The sequence below is a fragment of the Lynx canadensis genome, chromosome C1 (genome assembly GCF_007474595.2).
Source record: "Lynx canadensis isolate LIC74 chromosome C1, mLynCan4.pri.v2, whole genome shotgun sequence".
NCBI lineage: Eukaryota > Metazoa > Chordata > Mammalia > Carnivora > Felidae > Lynx > Lynx canadensis.
In genome coordinates this window covers 172,146,679-172,168,047 of record NC_044310.1, presented here as the reverse complement: position 1 = coordinate 172,168,047, position 21,369 = coordinate 172,146,679, and the positions used below count along the sequence as shown (strand labels likewise).

The window sequence follows — 21,369 nt, the reverse complement described above, 5'->3', positions numbered from 1 at the left end:
CCTTGCCATTTAGTTTCAAAAGAAGAAAACATTTACTGTACTAGACCTTACAGTAAGAACATATGTCAAATTGTTTGGATGTAAAACATCAGGTTTTTAAATCTGTTTTTAAAAGAATGTATACTAAATCTCTCAATTCCATAAGTAGGTGGTTGTTCTTGAGTTTTCTTTTCACAATAGCTTAAAAGAGCATTTGAGCAAAGATCCAGATACAACCAATTTAACCGTGATTGCTTGAAATGATTTCATTCTTTCTGCACACCTCTGGTTATACATGATGTTGCTGATCCTTGATGTTCCATTGTGAAGATATGGATCAATGCTTTAAGAAATGCAATGTGATAAAAATGTGAAAAAAGGAATAATTTAAACAATATGCTTCCATCAAGGCAAACATGGTGTGTGTGTATGCACATATATATGAGTTTATAATGTATTAATAAATGATTATTCAAATTACTTTTTTGTGTCCTCTTTGCACAGAGGCTATGCTAATCTCTGAATCATTTAATTTTAGAATATGTGCTGCCAAAGCAAGTACCATTGAAATTAATTTTTAAATTAGGAAGGATACTATAAGTTGGAAAAATAAATGAATGTAAAACTCACTGAAAACATTATAGAAATAGAACAGAAAGTCTTAAGACTTGAATTGACCTCTGTCAATGATTTAAAAATCAGTAGCTTCACTGAAGTTCTTTCTTCTGAGTTCCAACAATATATCCACTGTCACTGGATATACCACGTGAGGCTCAAAATAAATTTGTAAGAAACTACAAATCTTTCATACTTTATTACACATAGCCCCTGCTTACTCCTCATAATAACCTTTAACAACTTTAACTAGTTCTCAAGGGATCATCTATCTCATTATTTTGCACACCTTAAGCTATAGACCTAGTCAGTCATTCCTCAGTCCACGTAAATTAGTCCAGAAGACAGACACCTGGCTCAAAGAGACCCAGTACGATCCTCCTCGATACGTTTATTTTAATTGGGGTTTCTTCCTCTGTGATCATCATCTCCAAATTACAGGCAGCCGTATTGTCATCTATTATTGGGAACTGTTTGAGAATTAGGCTATGCAAATAAATCAGATCCAAGATATGTAGAAGGAGAAATAGCAACTTGAAGATATTAGTTCTAGCAGTGACCATAGTCTGACTAAGTCTTGAAAATATCAGAGAAATGGATCAATTGATTATGTTTAAAGTGAGGTCTATCTCTTGCAACTGAGAAAATCACATCGTTACCACTCACTGTTACCCACAAACTTATTCCTCCCTCTTCATTAATAATGGGGTGTGATGTTACCATCTTTGTTTTCCCTACTAACCTCTGGTTTGACCTTGGACAGACTTTGAGTATAAAGTTTTTCATGTGTTAAAGGGAAAATACAATATTTATATTCCAGCATTGTTTTGAGGGTAAAATGAATCCACTGACTGCACTGCAATAGTAGTTAGTTATCTACCCAGGTGACTAAGAATCATCTTTGACTTTTCTTGGCCATTCATTACTTTGTATCATCCTGCTTACATTCCTTTTAATCCACTCTTCCTTCACTCTTACTGATTCAGTTCTAAGTAAGTACATCTTGTCTGGGAGCCTAGGTGGCTCTGTCGTCGGTTAAGCCTCCGACTTCGGCTCAGGTCATGATCTCACAGTTTGTGGGTTCGAGCCCGGCATCAGACACTGTGCTGACAGTTCAGAGCCTGGAGCCTGCCTTGAATTCTGTGTCTCCCTCTGTCTCTCCCCCTCCCTCACTCGTTCTCTCTCCCTCTCTCTCTCTCTCTCAAAAAAATAAATAAGCAGTAAAAAATTAAGTATATCTTGTCAATATACTATGTAGCCAATAAAAAAACTCAAAATTTCAGTGGCCTCCAGCAATAACATTTCCTTTTCTCTCATGTTAGATGTGAACAATTGCTGGTAGACGACTACAGCTTGTACTCCATGTATCTTCATATTCTCATCCCCAGGCTGAAGAAGCAGCCCCTCTTTGGGACATACCGTCCTTATTGCAGAAGGAAATGAGTGAGTGAGTGAATGGTAGATATGCCCACTGCTTCTTAAAGCATTTCCCTGGAACTGACAGTCTGTTACCTCGCTCACAGTTCCTGGGTGCAAGTCACCTGGCCAGGCCAGTCAGTGGGTGAGGGAAGTATACTTTATCTATAGGGAATCACAGAAAACCACATGGGGACTAGGGATGTGAGCACAGAATGAGGTGTGACTAGAGACTAGAGCACAGAATAAGACAATTTACCACAATCAGGCTTCCTTCAAGTCAATATATATGTATATTTCCAAAACACAAATCTTTCCATACCACTCCCTTTTTCCCTTAGAAACTTTATTCTGCTTTCCATCATGAGAATAAAATTCAAACTTCTTTGTGGACAATGAATCCCCACCTTGTAAACTTTTACCTGTTGACGCTACTGCATATGTTACATTCTGTTTCCTAAATGTTTCTCATTTATCTCTGTAGATTTACATATGTTTTCCCCCATGCCGAAAATACCATATTCTCATCTCAACTCTTTCTGTTTCTTTTCATGGGATGTAAGGCAAGAAAAAAAAAAAACTCAAAAACAAAACAATTTTACTTCATGTGGTTTTGGTAGCCACCTTCTCACTATTCAACAGTTGTGCTAGGCATTATTGTAATTATATCTTTCTCCCTTAGCAAGCAAGTCAACAACCTCTATGTTTACATCTATGAATATTTAGCACTAAGCTTAACAAATAATACAATAGAATCCAATTTGGATCCCTGCAGACAATCTTGTCATTTTCATGGTATCATGTTGTCAACTTGGATTGAACATCTATTTATAGTTCTTCCCCATTTAACTTGTCACCTTCACTATAAATAGCTTGCAAAATGAAGTAGAGAATAGCTGTTGATTTTTGATATACCCTTTGAAGAATTATCTCCCAGTTATATCTAAAGATGCCCATGGACTAGTTGAGATTTTCTAAATATGTACTCTCTTCCTCTTTCTAAATATACTCTCTTCCTCTTTTTCCACCCATTTCCTATGCTATTATTTTTCTACCCTTGAACCTTGGTGTCACTCAGTTAACTATTATTCTTAATATAGACTTTCATTGAAACACAGAGTGCACATTGTAAAACATGCACTAATTTAAGAACATACTTTTAATCATTATTATAAATGTTCAAAACTACCCCCACGAGATCAGGTTTCTTATTATCCATATTTAATTGATGTGGAAATTGATTTAAAGATATATTAATTAATTTGCCCAAATCTACACAACTGGTAATCTCTAGGAAGATAGCAGTAGTCCCCAAGGAAACCAGTGAAATGTCTCCTTTATTCCTTGCTTCTGTTCTAGGTCAAGTGACCAATAAGACAAGGGAGTCATAGAAGCTATGCCGTCACTTTTGTTAATGATGAAAGCTAAGTTGGAAGACATTGCTTATGTTTACAAGTAATTAGATCTGTTAATAAGGGCTGTGTGTGTAGGGCTGTGATTGGCCCAGGACAGGTCCACCCAAATAAGTTAATGTCATGACAAGGAGGAGCAAAGAAGATAGTCCACTCATTTCAAAGATGTTTCCACAAGGAAACCAGGATGAAACCAAACTATGCAGTCCCAGTGTATTATTTAAAAATTTATCAATAAGATATGGTTTTCTACCTCTTTCAGGGCATAATGAGAGAAGTACCAGAAAGACCAGTCACATAGTAAAATCCTTTACACATCGCAGGGGTTGCAGGGTGGGGCTTCAGGAGTAAAGAAGTATTGCTTCCTAACAATGATTACTTCACATATGTTTTTTTCTTACACCTTTCTGCATACCCCATTATGCTGAGCTGATGACTTTGCTTCATACTTCACCGACAAATATTAATAGCTAACACTTATACTTACTTGGGGCCAGACACTGTTCTAAGAGCTTTACATAGATTAACTCTTTTAATGAAATGGAAGCAATCAGGCAGAAACTCCCTCTGTTACATAATGCCAAATCCACAAAACTTCTTCTCTTCCTACTTGTATAATCTTTCTTTAATGTTACAGTGGATAAATTTTTCTGCCTCTATAATGGCCAAACACACAATTCCAAACCCATGCTCATGCTTTGGATCAAATCTGCCCTTACTTTCTCAAGAACTTTGCTCCTGAAATTATTTTATTTTTATGACTGAATCTTTAATAATTTCCTTCCTCCTCAAGTACAACTATTGCTTCTCCATTTATAAAATAGTTTTACACAAATTATATATTTTGAAGGGCTGATGAAATTTCTGTTGCTATTTCCTCAACTCTTCTTCATCTGGCCTCAGTTGACTTGCTTGTCAACCATTCTAATGACACCAATTTTATCAGACTCAACAGTTTCCATGATATAAAATCTTGTCTTTTTCTCTTGACATCATTCTTTTATTTTGTTAAGTTTATTTATTTATTTTGAGAGAGAGGGGAAGAAGAGCAGGAGGGAGTGGGGAGAGAGAGGGAGAGAGAGAATCCCATGCAGGCTCTGCACTGACAGCATGGAGCCTGACATGGGGCTTGAACCCACAAATCTGTGAGATCATGACCTGAGCTGAAATCAAGAGTCAGAGGCTTAACTAACTGAGCCTCCTAGGCATCCCTCTTTAGGCATAGTTCTTAATCTTAGCATCATTTTTTTTTTTCATTTAGAAATGTATCTCTCTTATAGTACATTTCTTTTTTGATACAGTATGCTGATCTGACAGTATTTTCTCTTATTTATTTTTTTAATATTTTACTTACTTCAATATTTTTGCTGTGCCCTCCCTCTAATAACTAAATCTAAATGTTGGGATGTCCTGGAATATACTTCTAGGCCTGCTTTCCCCTAATGATTTTAGAGTCATCTAGACTAATATGTCCTCAAAATATTTGTCTGATGAGGCCTTACACTCTGTTTCAAAATAGTTTTTCTAACTACTTTCTTAATATTTCCCATTGTTTTTTTAATGTTTATTTATTTATTTTTAGAGAGAGAAAGACTGTGCATGCAAGCAGACGAGGCACAGAGAAAAAGAGGGGTGAGAGAGAGAGAATCCCAAGTAGGCTTCACGCTGTGGAGAGCCCGGTGTGGGGCTTGACCTCACAAACCGTGAGATCATGATCTGAGCCAAGATCAAGAGTCAGACACTTAAACAACTGAACCACCCAGGTGCCCCATTGTTGTTTTTTTTTTAATACTAGCATGCATCATACCTAAAACTTGATTGTCCTTCCCTCAGAACTGCTTCTCCCTGAATTCTTTCTATCTTAACAAATGGCCCCACCATCAACACAGAGGCTGAAGCAAAAACTATGATGTCTTCATTCCATTTTTTCACTGAACCGTCATGTCCTGTGCAAACACAAGTCCTTTCAGTTCTACCAAAATATAGTTCAAACCCATCTTTTTTTTTTCATTTCTACTGCCACTTTCTTGATCTAAGTCACACAGATTTATTGCAATAGCCACCTAACTGCATCCTCTGTTGTCCCTTCTGTACTTCTGCAATTAGTCAGGTCTTCACATGGTTTTAAGAACAACCATTTAAAAATGTATTTTGTTACTTTCTGAAAAAAAAAGACTACTAATTAGAGAAAAAATGTAAACAACTTTTGTGAGCTACGTGGTTTCAAATATTTACTCACTGAGTAAATTTGGGCTTTCATATGACCTTGTATTTTTTTGGTTCATATACATTATGTTCAGAGAGTCCTTCTCTGGCCACATTCCATAGTATTCACCCATCAAGTCACTTGATTTCATTAAGTTCCTTCATACTGCTTATTTACTCTCTGAAGTTAGTAAGTTGGTGTACTTTTTGTTTATATATTTTGTGGTCTCCTCCCACTAAAATATAAGATCTAAAACATCAAGGACATTATCTGCTTTTGACATAACCATATCTCCAGTGGTAAAACAAGCTTGGCATATGGTAGGCAATCAATAATATTTTATTAGGCAAATGGATGAATATGCATAGTATAGTAATTGGAAGAACACATGCAAAAAACATCTTCACTTTTGCTAACGTCATTGGAAAATAATTATTCATCTTTTGACATTGTGCTAATGTTTTTATAATGAAGGTTTACCACTGTAGTCATGTGCAGTCAGAAGACATATATGTGTTTGTAATATTAGTTTTCAAAAAGTGTACTTTAAGATGAGAGATTGTGTAAAAGAATGTATAAAAGGGAATTTCAAAAAATCAAACAAAACCAATACATTTTATGTGCTTGAGGAGAATATTAAAACACTGAATCATAAGCTATTTACTTATTAGATATATGTTTTGAGTCTTCTGAGATTTTATGCGTTATTCATTATTATAAGCACAATAATGGACAGACAACAAGTAATGTTAAGCTTACATTCACAACTCGTAGGTGTTCTTAGTGTTGATGATTCTTAAAGACAATGTAAGCAATATCTAATATATCTGTGATATGCAATCTGATTTCTAATTGGAATTACATATACAAGCCAATATGTGATTTTCTGAAAGCATATTTCAACAAAACTGAACACAATTATTATTTTAAAAGTAAAAATTAAATTTGGATTTTTTCCCCTTCTCTCTAATTTAATTTTTAATACATATAGTTAAGGAAACACTAAATCATTAGCTTTGTTTATACGAATTTCTGTGATAAATAAACATCTATCTCTGTATCTAAGTGTCTATCCATCATCTATTTGTCTATCATCTATCTCTATCTTATTTCTCATACCCATTCTTTTTTTTTAAATGAAGTGTAATGTTATATTACAAATGTTATATTAACAAATGATATTGCCGAAGAGAAAAATAGTGATTTATGATTGATTACAATTCTCAATTTTTATTTGCTCTCCTTCTTTAGAAATAAATCGGCAATTCTACTGGGGAACTACCACCCCCATACAAACTCATTCCATTCTTAAGCAAAGATGACTCTAGGAGTAGATTCAATTGGCTTATTTCATCAGTACTTCCTATTTTCAAACTAAAATAATTAGGGATAAATTAAAATCCAATCAAAAGCAAATGGGTCCTCTATGAAGAAAAAAAGTCTTTCCTTGGGAAAGAGGTCATAAAAGTAGGAAATATAAGAAAGTTTCAATTCTTTTGCCTCCAGGGTATAAGGGGAAAAAAGCAAGGAGAGAGGAGACTCTGAGGAGTCTGAAGATAAAAATCATCAAGGAAATGATGGACAGAAAATTTTTGCAAAAATAATTCTCACTAAAAAACTGACAAAAATGAAAATTGAATACATAAAAGTAATATACGCATATGGAAAATGAAATAAAATTCCCTTATAGAATAATCTTTGAAGTTCCATGTTGTAATGAAGTTCAATACATAGCAGAGTATCTGCTGCATACTTTATGACATTTACATCAATATTTCCTCTACTCAGCTATTTATTAGCACAAAAATTTGTGGGATTAGGTAAATATTTACAAAAAGGAAGGCAGAAATTTAAGAATAAATAATCTTAATCACAGAGATAGCTATCAGAAATAACTTTTCCTAAGTTTCATTATCTTCTCCAGTAAGAATATAACATATTTCAACCCATTATTGTATGACTTGAAGTTCCATCCCGATGACATTGGATCTATCCATGCCTGAGAGAAAAAAATAACATCAACCACATCTTAACAGATAATTTAACAGTCATTGCATGGTTCCACCAGTTCTCCAACTTTTTCTTCAGGGCTAAAAATACAATATGGAGAGTAGGAGCTCCTAGTTTCTAGATAAGACACAAGGAGAAGATCTACAGTTGATTCAGGGTAACCTCTAGCTGATATGTAGCATTTGTAAGTCTATATTGCTGATACTTTATTTTATTTTATTTTATTTTATTTTAATATTTCATTTTATGTTTATTTTTGAGAGAGAGAGCATGCAAGTCGGGGAGGGGCAGAGAGAGAAAGGGACAGAGGATCCAAAGCAGGTTCCATGCTGACAGCAGAGACTCCAATGCGAGGCTCAAACTCACAAACTATGAGATCATGACCTGAGCCAAAATTAGATGCTTAACGGACTGAACCACCCAGGTGCCCCATATATTGCTGATACTTTAATGTTATGTGTTACCATAGTAGAGAGTACTAAGTCTAGAGCTGTTTTTGAAAATTTGATGTATTTGGATTTTTTCATGGTTTTCCAGGATAGTAGCTGAGGTAGATGATGATGATGATAGATGATAGATAGGTAGGTAAATAGATAGGCAGATAGATAATAGATAGACAGACAGATAGACACACACAGACAGACAGATGGCCAGGGATAAAGCTAAATATATTTGTGAATGGAGAACCTCTTAACACATGTCAATTTAAAATTTTTTCATTAGAAATGCTTAATTAATCCTGAATGAACATCATCTCTATTTTCTTAAGTAACCCAATGAATTTCTTACCTTGGTAGTTTTGAAAATTAAGTTAAATACAAATCATAATTTAGCCCTCTGGATGAATCCTATTTTGTACATACCTATATTAGTGAGCCAGCATGTTAGAAGTAAGCAGACTTTAGATTAATACACTGGGCTTAAAACCTAAAACCTATTTTTGCTTTGGCATGTTATTAACCTGCTCTGAGGCAATCTGCTTATTTCTGAAACAAGACTAGTATTTGCACAGCATAGTGTTGTGAGACTTCAAGGACATAGGAAGGCCAGTAACTAGAGTTTAGTGATCTAGAAGTTCCTCCTGGATAAAGCGATAATTAGGTTACGGCAGGAGAGTATGTGGAAGTTGGCCAAGGGAATCTGGAGTGGGAGCAGGAAATAAATGGATGAAGGCTGGGAATCAGAGATAATAAAATCCTGTCATGCGGCTATAGTATGAAGTTCAGAGGAAGTTGAAAGTAGTCAATAGAAGAGGCAGCAAGAATAGAGACCTATGAATTTAAAAAAAGGCGGGGGGGGGGGGGTTGGTGCCTGGGTGGCTCAATTGCTTAAAATTCTGACTTGGGTTCAGGTTATAAGCTCATGGCTCATGAGTTGGAGCCCTGCATTGAGGTCTGTGCTGACAGCCTAGAGCCTGGAGCCTGTTTTGGATTCTGTGTCTCCCTCTCTCTCTGTCCCTCTCCCACTCGTGCTCTGTCTCTCTCAAAAATAAATAAACATTTAAATAATAAAAGAAAAAAAAGAATTGGGACCTGTAAACTAAGTTCAAGAGTTTTTAGGTACTAATCTAAGTAAATGTCACGGAAGGGTTTTAAGCTCTGACAAGGTCAAAATTTTGGAAAATGTTTTTCCTCACTCCAATAAAAAACCAACCAACCAACCAACCAAACAAAGGATTCTGGAGAAGAAAGACTAGAGGCTGATAAACTAATTAGAAGCTGCTGTAATGTAAAAATTTCCCCAGTGGCTTAATGGTAGCACCAGTGGCACCATAAGGGAGAGGTGGATGAATTTTGCTGCTGGGGATGCAAACTGGTGCAGCCACACTGGAAAACAGTATGGAAGTTCCTCAAAAATTTAAAAACCAGAGCTACCCTATGACCCAGCAATTGTATGACTAGATATTTATCCAAAGGATAAAAAATGCTGATTCGAAGGGGCACATGCACCCCAGTGTTTATAGCCACGCTATCAACAATCGCTAAATCATGACAAGAGCGGAAATGTCCATCGACTGATGAATGATGAATAAAGAACATGTGGTATATATATGTGTGTGTATATATAAACACACACACACTGGAATGCTAATAGTACTTGGCAATGAAAAAGAATGAAATCTTGCCATTTGCAACAATGTGGATGAAACTAAATAGTACTATGCTAAGTGGAATACGTCAGTCAGAGAAAGGCAAGTATCATATGATTTCACTCATATGTGGAATTTAAGAAACACAACAGATGAACATAGGAAAAAGGAAGGAAAAATAAGATAAAAACACAGAGGGAGGCAAACCCTAAAAGATTCTTAAATACAGAGAACAAACTGAGGGCTGCTGGAGGGGAGGTAGGTGGGGGGTGGGTTTAATGTCTGATGGGCACTAAGGAGGGCACTTTTAGGGATGAGCACTGTCATACTTAAGAGATGAATCACTGGGTTCTACTCCTGAAACCACGACTACACTGCATGTTAATTAACTTGAATTTAAATTAAAAAAAAAAGTGATTTAAAAGGTAAACACTGTGGAGCTTAGTGACAGATTGGATTTGTGGGATGGCCCAATGAGAGAGAAGAGAACTATGTGCATAGCACTCGGGTTTCTGGCTTGAGCAGTAGATTATCTCACTGAGATTATACACTAAAGGATGAGCAAGTATGGAAGAGAAGTTAAAAGCTTCAGTTGTTTTCCATTTAAATTTTGAGGTTCCTGCAAAACATTCCAGTTGAACTGACTGTAGATAGTCACAATGGGAGTTCAGGAGAGAAATTTGATGAGCACATCATTGAAGCCAACAGGATGGGTGATTTGGTCTATGAAAAATAAGTAAGCTAGAGCAGAAGGAAAAATAGTTTACAATAAAACAGCTAAGAACAATTCTATAGTGACTAAAAAAGAGGAAAACGACACTGCAAAGAAACTATAGAAAAAATTCAGGAGAATTAGAAAAAAAATCACTCCTTTTGGCTTCAAACTTCAGCATTACTTGCAATCATATAACTACTTATGGTTTTATTTATTATCTATCTACCCACCTACCAACTACTTATCAATCATCTATCATCTCTAATGTAATTATATATTAAATTTAATGGACAGAATTATTTTTAAAAGTTAACATGAAAAATCCCTTAAGTCCATTTGGTCACAAATAAATAAGTGTTTTGATAGTATAGGCCTAATACTTCAGTTATGTTTTTGAGTATTCTGTGATTTATTGCTTTCACTGTGTTTTATTGCAATTTTCAAAAGGCACTGAGAGTATGAAGCTGGACTAATAAGAATAAAATATTAACAAATAATATGGACGTAAGCAGTACATACAATATGCCAACACATACGAATAGTTTTAAACCAGTCACTATTTTGGTTAGTGTGAAATAAAAATGTGTAACTGTCATCTCAGTACAGGTGCAGTGCCCACTTAATGAAAGGAAAATCAACCCCATGATTTTAATTGATTTATTGTATTAAAATTGTCTTAATATTGTAGGGGAGGAAAAACTCTACCTCTGTCCTCTTAGGGTCTCTGACTGGGCCTGAGAAGTAAATTGACATAAGACTCATTAAAAGGAGAAAAACATACAGAGTTTTACATGTATACGGGAGCCCTCCATAAAGAAATAAAGACCCAAAGCAGTGGCTCTGCTTAACCGTTATCACAGGTTGAACAAAGACAGGCAACTGTGGGAAAGTCACTAAAATGTATGAGGAGAATAAAGGAAGATAAGAGTTATTTTAAAGAGGCCTGTTTGTATAGTTCTCTTGGTCTCTACTCCCCCTCTCTTGATAAGAGAGTTTCTTCTCTCCTGAAATAGGGAATGAATCCTTCACATGGGAGTTTTATCTCCTGCTTTCAGGAAGAAAAGGAGAGGTCAGCACGTTCTTCTTGCACCTACTGTTTTTCAAATGCCTTTTGCTCAAAATAAGTGCCATGTATTGGAGTGGAGTGCCATCCTTCAATATTTGAGGCACCAGTTTCAGAGATGAGATACTGTTTATTTTTAATTTTATAACTTTGAAGGAATAACATTTCCCCCGGGGTTATTTTTTTTTTAATATAACCATGTTAAATCTCCCACCTTGTCTCTCATTCTGTCCAACTCTCTTAGGAGGAATCTCATTAAGAAAATGAAATTGCCCCTAATTTTATCACTATAGATAGCTCTGGATGACATAAAATTAATGCTGTCCCAGTACACATCCGAAACGCAAACCAATCAAAATCTTATGCTGGTGAGGCACGTTTAATTGATAACATTCAGCTAAAGACAGAATGAATGATCTTTGGCAACTCTAATGTAATGCCTGACATCCTTAAAGTAAAAGGAGTAACTCTGATGGTTTCTTTTTAAATGTGAACTATATTTCAATTATCAACATGTGTAACTATGCATAGTGACCTCTACATCCTTCGCCAAGTATGTTTTGTAGATTATTTCATTATTCTTTTTGCTACATGCCCATAGATATAACTGCTGATAAAAATTCTTTTATACAAAAATTCTTTTAGAAAATGCTACACTTTCCTAGTTACCCTGGAATAGGGTGATGGGAAAGTGTTTTTAATAATCCATTCTACAATTCTCCAAAGACTTTGAGAAGAAATGAGAAAGATTTCTCAAGTTTCACAGGTTATATTTGGAAAACATATATTTGAAATATATATAATGTATATATGTACAATATATGTATATATGTGTGTGGGGGGTGTAAAATATGTAGTTTTATTTTACATAATTATACAAAAAACTCACAAGAACATTTTCTGAATCATTTGTATAAGCAATTTAAATCAAGTTCTGCAAAGCAGTGTCTGTTTCATTTACAGCTGTATTGGTCTTATTAGTACCACTTTAGGGTACACGGTAAGATATATATGGCCATACAAGTGGAAAAAGGGCAGAAAATCTTAATGTAAATAATGTATTCTAAATTTATAAGGCTAAGGGAGCCATGCGTTCTTAATCAAACATTTTGGATTCACAATGTTTTGAGTTGGAGAAAAATAGTAAAAAAAATGAAATCATCATCTAGTAGTAGTAGTATAGATATAGAAAATTGAAAAGAACTGCATTGTGGATATCAGGGTCTTATATACTATACAAACAAATGTCATCAGAGCCAAAACATCCTCAATCATATCATATTTATGTTACTTTGATTTTTTGGTTTATTATTTCATTTGCTAATACTAAGTAAATCAATCATAGTTTTATATTTCTACATAATTAGGAAATACTACAATAAAAATAATTTAAAGCAATATTGGATGAGCAATAAGATGTTTCTACCTTTAAAGTATGTTTTGTACATTACTCAGTGAACTTGACCTTTCCATTGAGAATTTTATAGCAAAAACAAATAAAATAGGCTAACAAATAGTAAGGGGGGATTTTTTAAGTTTATTTATTTATTTTGAGAGAGACAGAGACAGCACGAGTTGGGAAAGGGAAGCTAGAGAGGGAGAGAGAGTATACCAAGCAGGCTTTGCCCTGCCAGCACACAGCCCAATGTGGGGATTGAATCCATGAAGCCATGAGATCATGACCTGACCTGAAACCAAGAATTGGATGCAAAACTGACTGAGCCACCCAGGCACCCCAGGGGAGGATCTCTTGTGACCTTATTCTTATATATATATAATTGGTTGTCTTGTGACCTTATATATAATATAATTGGATGAATTATATATCCAACTGATTGGTTGGTTGAAATCAGTCATTAATGAACATTTCCACACCATCCACCCAAAGGTTCTCACCTTTATGGAAAGGTTTTATTCATGCTCAAGCTTTGCTAGAGAACATGTACTGGAGAAAAGTAACCGAACTGTCTCAATGAATAAAACAGCACCATAACTTTCATACTTTCACTTCATAGATATATGTTTATTGATGGCATTATTCTTATAGTCACATAATTTCAAACTGTACTGCTCAAGTTAAGATAAAAATATGTGTTTTTCTTTTGTTTTGCTTTGTTGCAAGCTCTACTAATTTGTTCTGGAAACAGATCTGTTCCTCAGCACATCAGATTGGCAGAACTCATTCTAAATCAAATTTATTGAAATTTTATATAGAGATCATATAATGACAGACAGAAGGAAATGATATTTCAAGCAATTTCACAAGTGATTCTCATAGAGATTTTTTCCTTAAAATTCAACCAGAACCCTCATGTATACCTGACTTCCTTGTAAAAATTCTATTTGAATGGAGAAAGAAAATTAAAAACTTACACGACAGCACCAAAAAATAAAATAAGTCAGTATGTTACTGATAGAGGAAAACATTTAAGGAGCCTCTGAAAAACAGCAAACAGATGACATTTGATTGAAAAAAATTAGGCCAAAAAAACTCTAATCAAAACCAGCTAGGACGCTTCTTGCCAGGAAAGCCCCAAAGAAACTCATTGTCAAGAATCTCAGAAACAACCTGTTTTAAGTTTATCATTAAGAGATGATAAAGAGACTCCTTGCCTATCCCTACCCTTTAAAACCAGATTTCCAATTAAAGCCAAGAAAATACAGGAAAAAAGAGAAGAGTTGGTGAGAAGTAGAATTTTTAAGGCTGTGAAAAGGAACTACAACCAACCTTGAGATAATTCCGATTTTCAAAATTGATATGGAATAAAACATAAAATGCATTCTGTCCATAAGTAAAATAATAAAGTTTGTCTCCTTAAGAACGAAAGTTTTTTAGAGTACTCATTTTCTTGCTATCTGCATATGATTTCTAAAGCAATGTGTGCTAATTAGAATTCCCTGCTCATTTTTATTCAGAACCCTACATTTGGTTTTCCATGTTGGAGGGATCAGGGTCATGGAATGAGACGTATGCAGTTGTTAAGAAATTCTTTCTGCCATCACCATATTGTGCAATTTTATTTGTTATCCACACATAATATCATACCAACAATGATTACTAGACTTTTGAAGAAAATAAGGACATTGAAAAATAATTGCACAATAATAAATAATACATTCAAGTACATAAGAAGGTTTGAAAAGCAGTTATAATATGGAAATTTAAACTTTTTAAATTTTAGAACAGTTCTACATGCATACAATTTTTGTAAAGCTAGTATAAACATTTCCCTTATGGTCCACACTCAGCTTTCCTATTATTAATATCTCACATAAATATGATATATTTGTCACAGTTAATGAGTCATTATTGTTAACTAAAGTTCATACTTTATTATAGTTTCCTCTTTTTTCTAATTTATTTTTTCTGTTCTAGGATCCAGTTCAAATCACCACACAACATTCAGTTTTGTCTCCTAGACTCTTTCATACGGAGAGTTTTTCAGACTTTCCTTGTTTTTGATGACCTTGACAGTTTTGAGTTTTACTAGCCAGATGTTTTATAGAATGTCTCTCAATTGGGATTTCTATGATGTTTTTCTCATGATTAGACCAGGGTATTTTGGGAGAAAGACTATAGATGTTCAGTGTATTTTATCACATCCTTTTTAAGTGTATATTCTATCAATATGACTTATCACTGTGATGTGAACCTAAATCACCTGGCTTGAGATCGTCTTTGTCAGGTTTCTTTACCATAAAGTTATACTTCTTATTTTTCCTTCTCATTCGGTACTTCTGGGAATAAAGTCTATATATGCAGCCCAGGCTTAAGAAGTAGGGGGTTATAATTTAACTTCTTAAGGGAAGAATATCAAAAAAGTATTTGGATATCTGCACAGGAGATTTATTTATTCACACTTATTTGTTTATTATGCTATAATTGATTTATATCACTACAGATTCATGGACATTTATTGTATAGATTGAGGTATCATCCAATACTACTTACAAATTTTGTTGTTCAAATCATTCCCTATTTGGTCATTGGGGAGATTTTCAGAGTTCCTGTATCCCTTTGATATGATACTTCTATCATTTTATTTTATGTATGTATGTATTTATTTACTTAATATGAACACTGTCTCATTTTCTGGCACCACAAGTTTTCCAGGCTCATCTTGCATGCTTCCTGTTCTAGGCCTAGAAGCAACCATTTTTCCAAGGAGAATACAATTGTAAACTTACCCTCATATAAAAATGTCTATAAATTTTTAAATGTAACCAACTATATCTATATCAAGTGAAGCATAAGTTCATACTGATGATTCCACTCTAATCCATTTCCACACGAATTGTTCTAGCGTTTCCTTGCTTATTATCCATAACCTCTTATTGCAACAGTGAGAAACTTGTCTGCTAACACTTATTCCCATTTAGTTAGTAGTTCAATTCCATTGTACAGATACAGTGATTTCAGAATTGTTATCCCATACTACTGTGGGAAGATGGGTCAAGGGAACACATTGTCAGTTAGAATGCGGTGCGTATGTTCAGTTCCTTTTGCATTGACAGCCACTTATTTTGAAAGTTGCTTAGGTTAATTCTTTATACCTTCACCATATTCCATTAGCTTGTTTCATACACTTACAATACATTTAAGTTATTTTGCCACAACTCACATTCCATCCTAGGATACTCTGACGTCCTAAAAAAATATATATATATGTATATATATATATATATATGTGTGTGTGTGTGTACACACACACACACATATATATGTAAATAAATACATATATTTATTTACAAATATTAAGTTTTACAGCTTGTACTGTAAATTTCAGCATGTTTTGATAAATGCAATGGTATGTATCCACAGAGTATCAAACAGAGTAGTCTTAGTCAAAAAATCTTTTTCTTCAGCTATTCAACACTGTTCCCCATCTCTGAGCCCTTGGTAACCACTGACTTGTTTATTGTCTATAAAGTTTTGCCTTTTTCAGAATGTCATATAATTGGAATCACAAGCTATGTAGCTTTTTCAAACTGGCTGCTTTCACTAGCAATATAAATTTAAGATTTCTCCATGTCTTTTCATGTCTCGATAACTTGTTTTTTCTTACTGCTGAAGAGTATTCTGATGTATGAATGTACCAGTTTGTTTACCCACTAACCTAATAAAGGGCATCGTGGATGCTTCCATTTTTTGGTGATTATCAATAAAGCTTCTATATATATTCATGTACAGATTTTTGTGTGGACATAAATTTTGAACTGGATTGAGTAAATACCAAGCATGTGCAGTTGCTGGACTATACAGTAACAATATGTTTAGTTTCATAAGCAATTGTTAAACTGTCTTCTAATATATTAAAAGCATTCTTCATTCCCACCAGCAATGAATGAGAATGAGAGTTCCTGTGCCTATATCCTTGCTGACAGTTGATATTTTCAATCTTTTTTTTATTATTATATTAACCATTCTAATTGGTGTTTAGTGGTATCTAATTGTTGTTTTAATTTGTAATTCTTCTTTAAGTTTATTTTGAGAGAGAGAGAAAGAAAGCATGTGGGAGGGGCAGAGAGAGAGAGGGAGAGAATCTCAAGCAGGCTCCACACTGTTAGCACAGAGCCCAATGAGGGCTCAAATTCATGAGCTGTGAGATCATGACCTGAACCGAAATCAAGAGTTGGATACTTAACTGACTGAGACAACCTGGTGCCCCAATTTGTAACTCTTTAATGAGAAATGATATTGAGCAAATGTTTATATGCTTATTTACCACCTGTATAACTTCTCTGGTGTGGGATCTCTTCAGATCTTTTGCCCATTTTTTATTTGGATTGTTTTTCTATGAAATTAGTAGATATTAATATATCTGAAAGAAAACAAATCTGGAATTTGCTTGTCTTTTGTGTTCACTTGTTTAAAATTCCTTTGGATAAATTAATTTAAAACATAGATTCCCATAAAGAAACCCTAGGAGCAAAATACACAAATATTAACTTCTGTTATTTATAAGATAAAATTGAATATTTTATTCTTATTGGACAATGTAAGAAACATGATTTGTCTTGACTTCACTAGTTATTTATTACCAAAAACCAATAACTTCACAAAATAGAAGTTGCTCTTTGAATCCTCAATTAAATATACTCGAATGCATAGACCAGACTGATATTTATATTTTTCATGTATTGCTTATTTAACATCTGAACAAGATTACTTGCTATATAAGCATTATTCTTAACACACTTTGTTATACTAACCATCATTATTTATTCAGAGTAGAGAAAAAAATCTTAAGATGTTTCATAAGTGTAGGCTTATGCTCAGAAAATATAAAAAAGTACTTAATGTACTATCTGGATAATTTATCCTTTCCATTATTGATATTAACTGTGATAACATCTGTACTCAACTAAGCTGTGTCTTTAAAGTTTATAAAACATTCAAGATAACATGCTGCTTTATGATCAGCATTCACCACTTCATAGAAAATAGGGCACATCTGACTTGACATAATAAAGGTAGTTCAGGATGCATTTTTTTAATACCTGAGATTCAGTTTTTCTTTATGGTTGGTGCTCTATCTTCCATGTGCACCTCCAGATCCAAGCTCTATCCTATGAATCTTGGAATGTTGATTTCTTTGGGCTGCATCAAAAGCTCCTTTCCTTTTGGCTTTGGTAGGTTGCCCAATGGAAAGCACTAGCATGACATCATGGGGCACGGTGAGAATTTGATTATATATCACCCAGCATCCCTCAATGCAGACTCAGTTGCCTGGCTGTGCCCACAACTAAAAATCACAGGTCATGTCAGATAATCCTCTTTATATGTTCTTACCTCTCTTCTGCTCCCTCCCCATTTTCTTATATTCTCTATCCCTTCTCTCTCTCTCTCTAATAAAGTGATCTTATTAACTACCTAGATAAAAAACTATATTGCATGTTTTTAAAAATACCAAATACTTTTTATATATTTACACAAAAAAAGAGAAAATCAATAAAATTTTATTCAGAGAATAAACAGTGTACAAAATTCTTCTGTATCATGAATGTTCTATTTATTTGTGTGTGTGATTGTAAAAGATCTGTTCTATTTGCCAAAATTATCAGGAAACTGACATATTTTCAGGAAAAATGTTGTAAAATGCATATTTAATTAATCTACTTCCAATTCTAACTATCTTTCTCTGTCACCTTGAAGAAGCTTTTTGCTATCATAATGAATATAATGGCCAGTTTAAAACAAAACTACTATTATAAAATAATAAAGATTCACAATGCATTCATAATATTTTCATATATTTTGTATTATACTAGAAAATAAAATTCTAATATTTTATAAAATAATATAGTATCCTATATTACATATGTTTTATTTTCTTTTTACCAGATGTATCTCTGAACTATTACATGTTGACATTCATTATGGTAGAAAATGTATTTATTTAGATTCTAGGACACAGTGAACTTAACATAAATGGCATATTCAAACAATGCACAGTTATTTGGTGGATACTTTCAAATTAATTAAAAGCATAAAAACAGATGTAAACATGAAAAACATCATGTATCATTTGATTGAATAAACACAAAAGAATAATACCTCAACTTAAATCAAATCCCATTCAAGGTGTAAAAAATTTATATTTTCTCTTTTGGCTGAATTTCTTTTTTGTATTTCAGTAGTATTTATACTAACAATTATCTTGGAATACAGATGCTAAAAGTTATGACTCATGCTTTCTATTAACTACTGAAAATGTTATATAGAAACATTTGTAGAATGTTGAAAATGTTCATATGTAGAAAAACGTCCAGATGGAATTCTAACATCCAAATAATTTTGAGTGCTATATAAGCACAGCTTCAGAAAAAAACTACAGTTTTTAGAAATCAGAAAAAAAAGTGTCTGTTAAGATTAACAATCTAACTTTCACTACAAACTAAATTTTTACTAACCATTGTCAAACTTGCCCCTACCATCATTATTACTTTAAATCTCTCTTAATTATGGTGCATTGGAAATCGGTTGCTGACTAGTGCCTCCTTCTAATCCCTTTCTTTTTACCATAAAAACAGTTTTAAATCAATTCTTTACATTACTTAATCCTTCAGACTTAATTAAATTCTGAAGCACTATTATCTGACTTATATTGTGTTATAACAGGACTATCCCACGGGTTATGTTGCTGCTGGCTATTTTTCCAAAAGCTATTTTTATGGATACTTTGAGCTTACTTGCATTGTCAGAAATTGGTTATAACTTATTTTAACAAAAGTTTGACAAGTGCAATTTTTCTTCACCAATAATGCAACAAAGTGAAGAGCTGGAAATACCCTTCACAGCTACAGCAACATTGTCCAGGGAGTATAGAACAGTAGCATATCAAAGACATAGAAATGCAAAGTGTGAATCAGGGAATCATTTCATCCTCAACTAAACAACTTGCATACAGAATTAAAATTTATTGTTCTAATTATATTGTTTACACTGGAGATTTTTCATATTTTGCATGATCCATATTTAGTATCAAGGACATTTTATGCTCTTCCCTTTCTTCCAAAACTGTTTTATTTTCAATTTAAAAAGCTGTTATACATCTAATTTGGCAGAAGTAAATTGTCTAATTCTCTTCTGTTAACAGCCATACTGAAACAATTTGAATTCACAATTTATATGAAGTCTTGAAAATTTTTATTAAATATACATATAGTTTTTTATTTAAGTAGTCTTTCCATTTACTATCTAGATTATATTCTCTGAGAGTTAGCTCTGGCTATGCTGCAATGGCTTATAAATTTGCATAAAAATATACTGAAATAGGGGTGCCTGAGTGGCTCAGTCGGTTAAGCGTCCGACTTCGGCTCTGGTCATGATCTTGAGGTTGGTGAGCTCGAGCTCCACGTCAGGCTCTGTGCAGACAGCTCAGAATCTGGAGCCTGATTCAGATTCTGTCTCCCTCTCTCTCTGCCCCTCCCCACTCACACTGTCTCTCTCTGTCTCTTAAAAATGAATAAACATTAAAAAAAATTTTAAAGTATACTGAAATATTCTTGAGTCTTTGCCATGGAAGAAAGCTAACATGGAGCAACTGCACAAAATCTAAATAAGAAATACAATATATGTGCATTAGACAAATCATATAAACTTTAAAATGATTAAAATAGCATGCTAAAATGCTTTAAGTAAAAATATTAGAATGTATTTACTAAATCCATGCATTCATATGCGTCCTACCCCTTAATCTTAAATTGGTCTGGTTACAAATATTTAAGTTTCTTTCTTAAATGGATATGACACAGTAGTACTTTTATTTAATTTCAAAAGCAATCATATTTCTTATTCAAGGATGCTCTGGGAGGTTATACATGTAACATCATACTTGTTTTTAATGGATGTGCTCCAAGTTCAGTGGTATTAACACAATACCAATAAAAATTCCAAATTAGAAATGTGAAAAATAAGAATTAGGCCTGGAAGCAGTCTTAGTGATTGTGACGTTCATCTCCCTCATTTTTTTTTTTTTTGTCTTCAAAAAGTTTTTTTAAGTTTATTTATTTTGAGAGAGAGAGAGAGCAACAGCAGGGTAGGAGCAGAGAGAGGCGGGAGAAAGAGAATCTCGAGCAGGCTCCACACTCTTAGTACACAGCCTAATGCAGGGCTCAAACTCACAAACTGTGAGATCACAACCTGATTGGAAATCTAGAGTTGGACGCTCAACCGACTGAGCCATCCAGGCACCTCTGCAGTGACTGTCTTTTAATGAGGTACATCTTGTACATGGTCAAGGGCAGTGCTTCATCCTCACATTCTGAAAACACAAGAAGGGAACTTATGCTATCTGGGTTCCAACCCTCATTTTACAGATGAGGAAAGTGAGGCCCACACAAGTGAAGCTATTTTCCAGT

The 21,369-nt window shown here is 33.9% G+C and overlaps 1 non-coding gene across 1 annotated transcript; it reads right to left on the bottom strand.

Moving 5' to 3' along the window:
- Nucleotides 1-438: 438 nt before the first annotated feature.
- Nucleotides 439-541, bottom strand: LOC115522601. Its single transcript, XR_003971493.1, has one exon. It is a non-coding gene; the product is annotated as a U6 spliceosomal RNA (small nuclear RNA).
- Nucleotides 542-21,369: the final 20,828 nt, after the last annotated feature.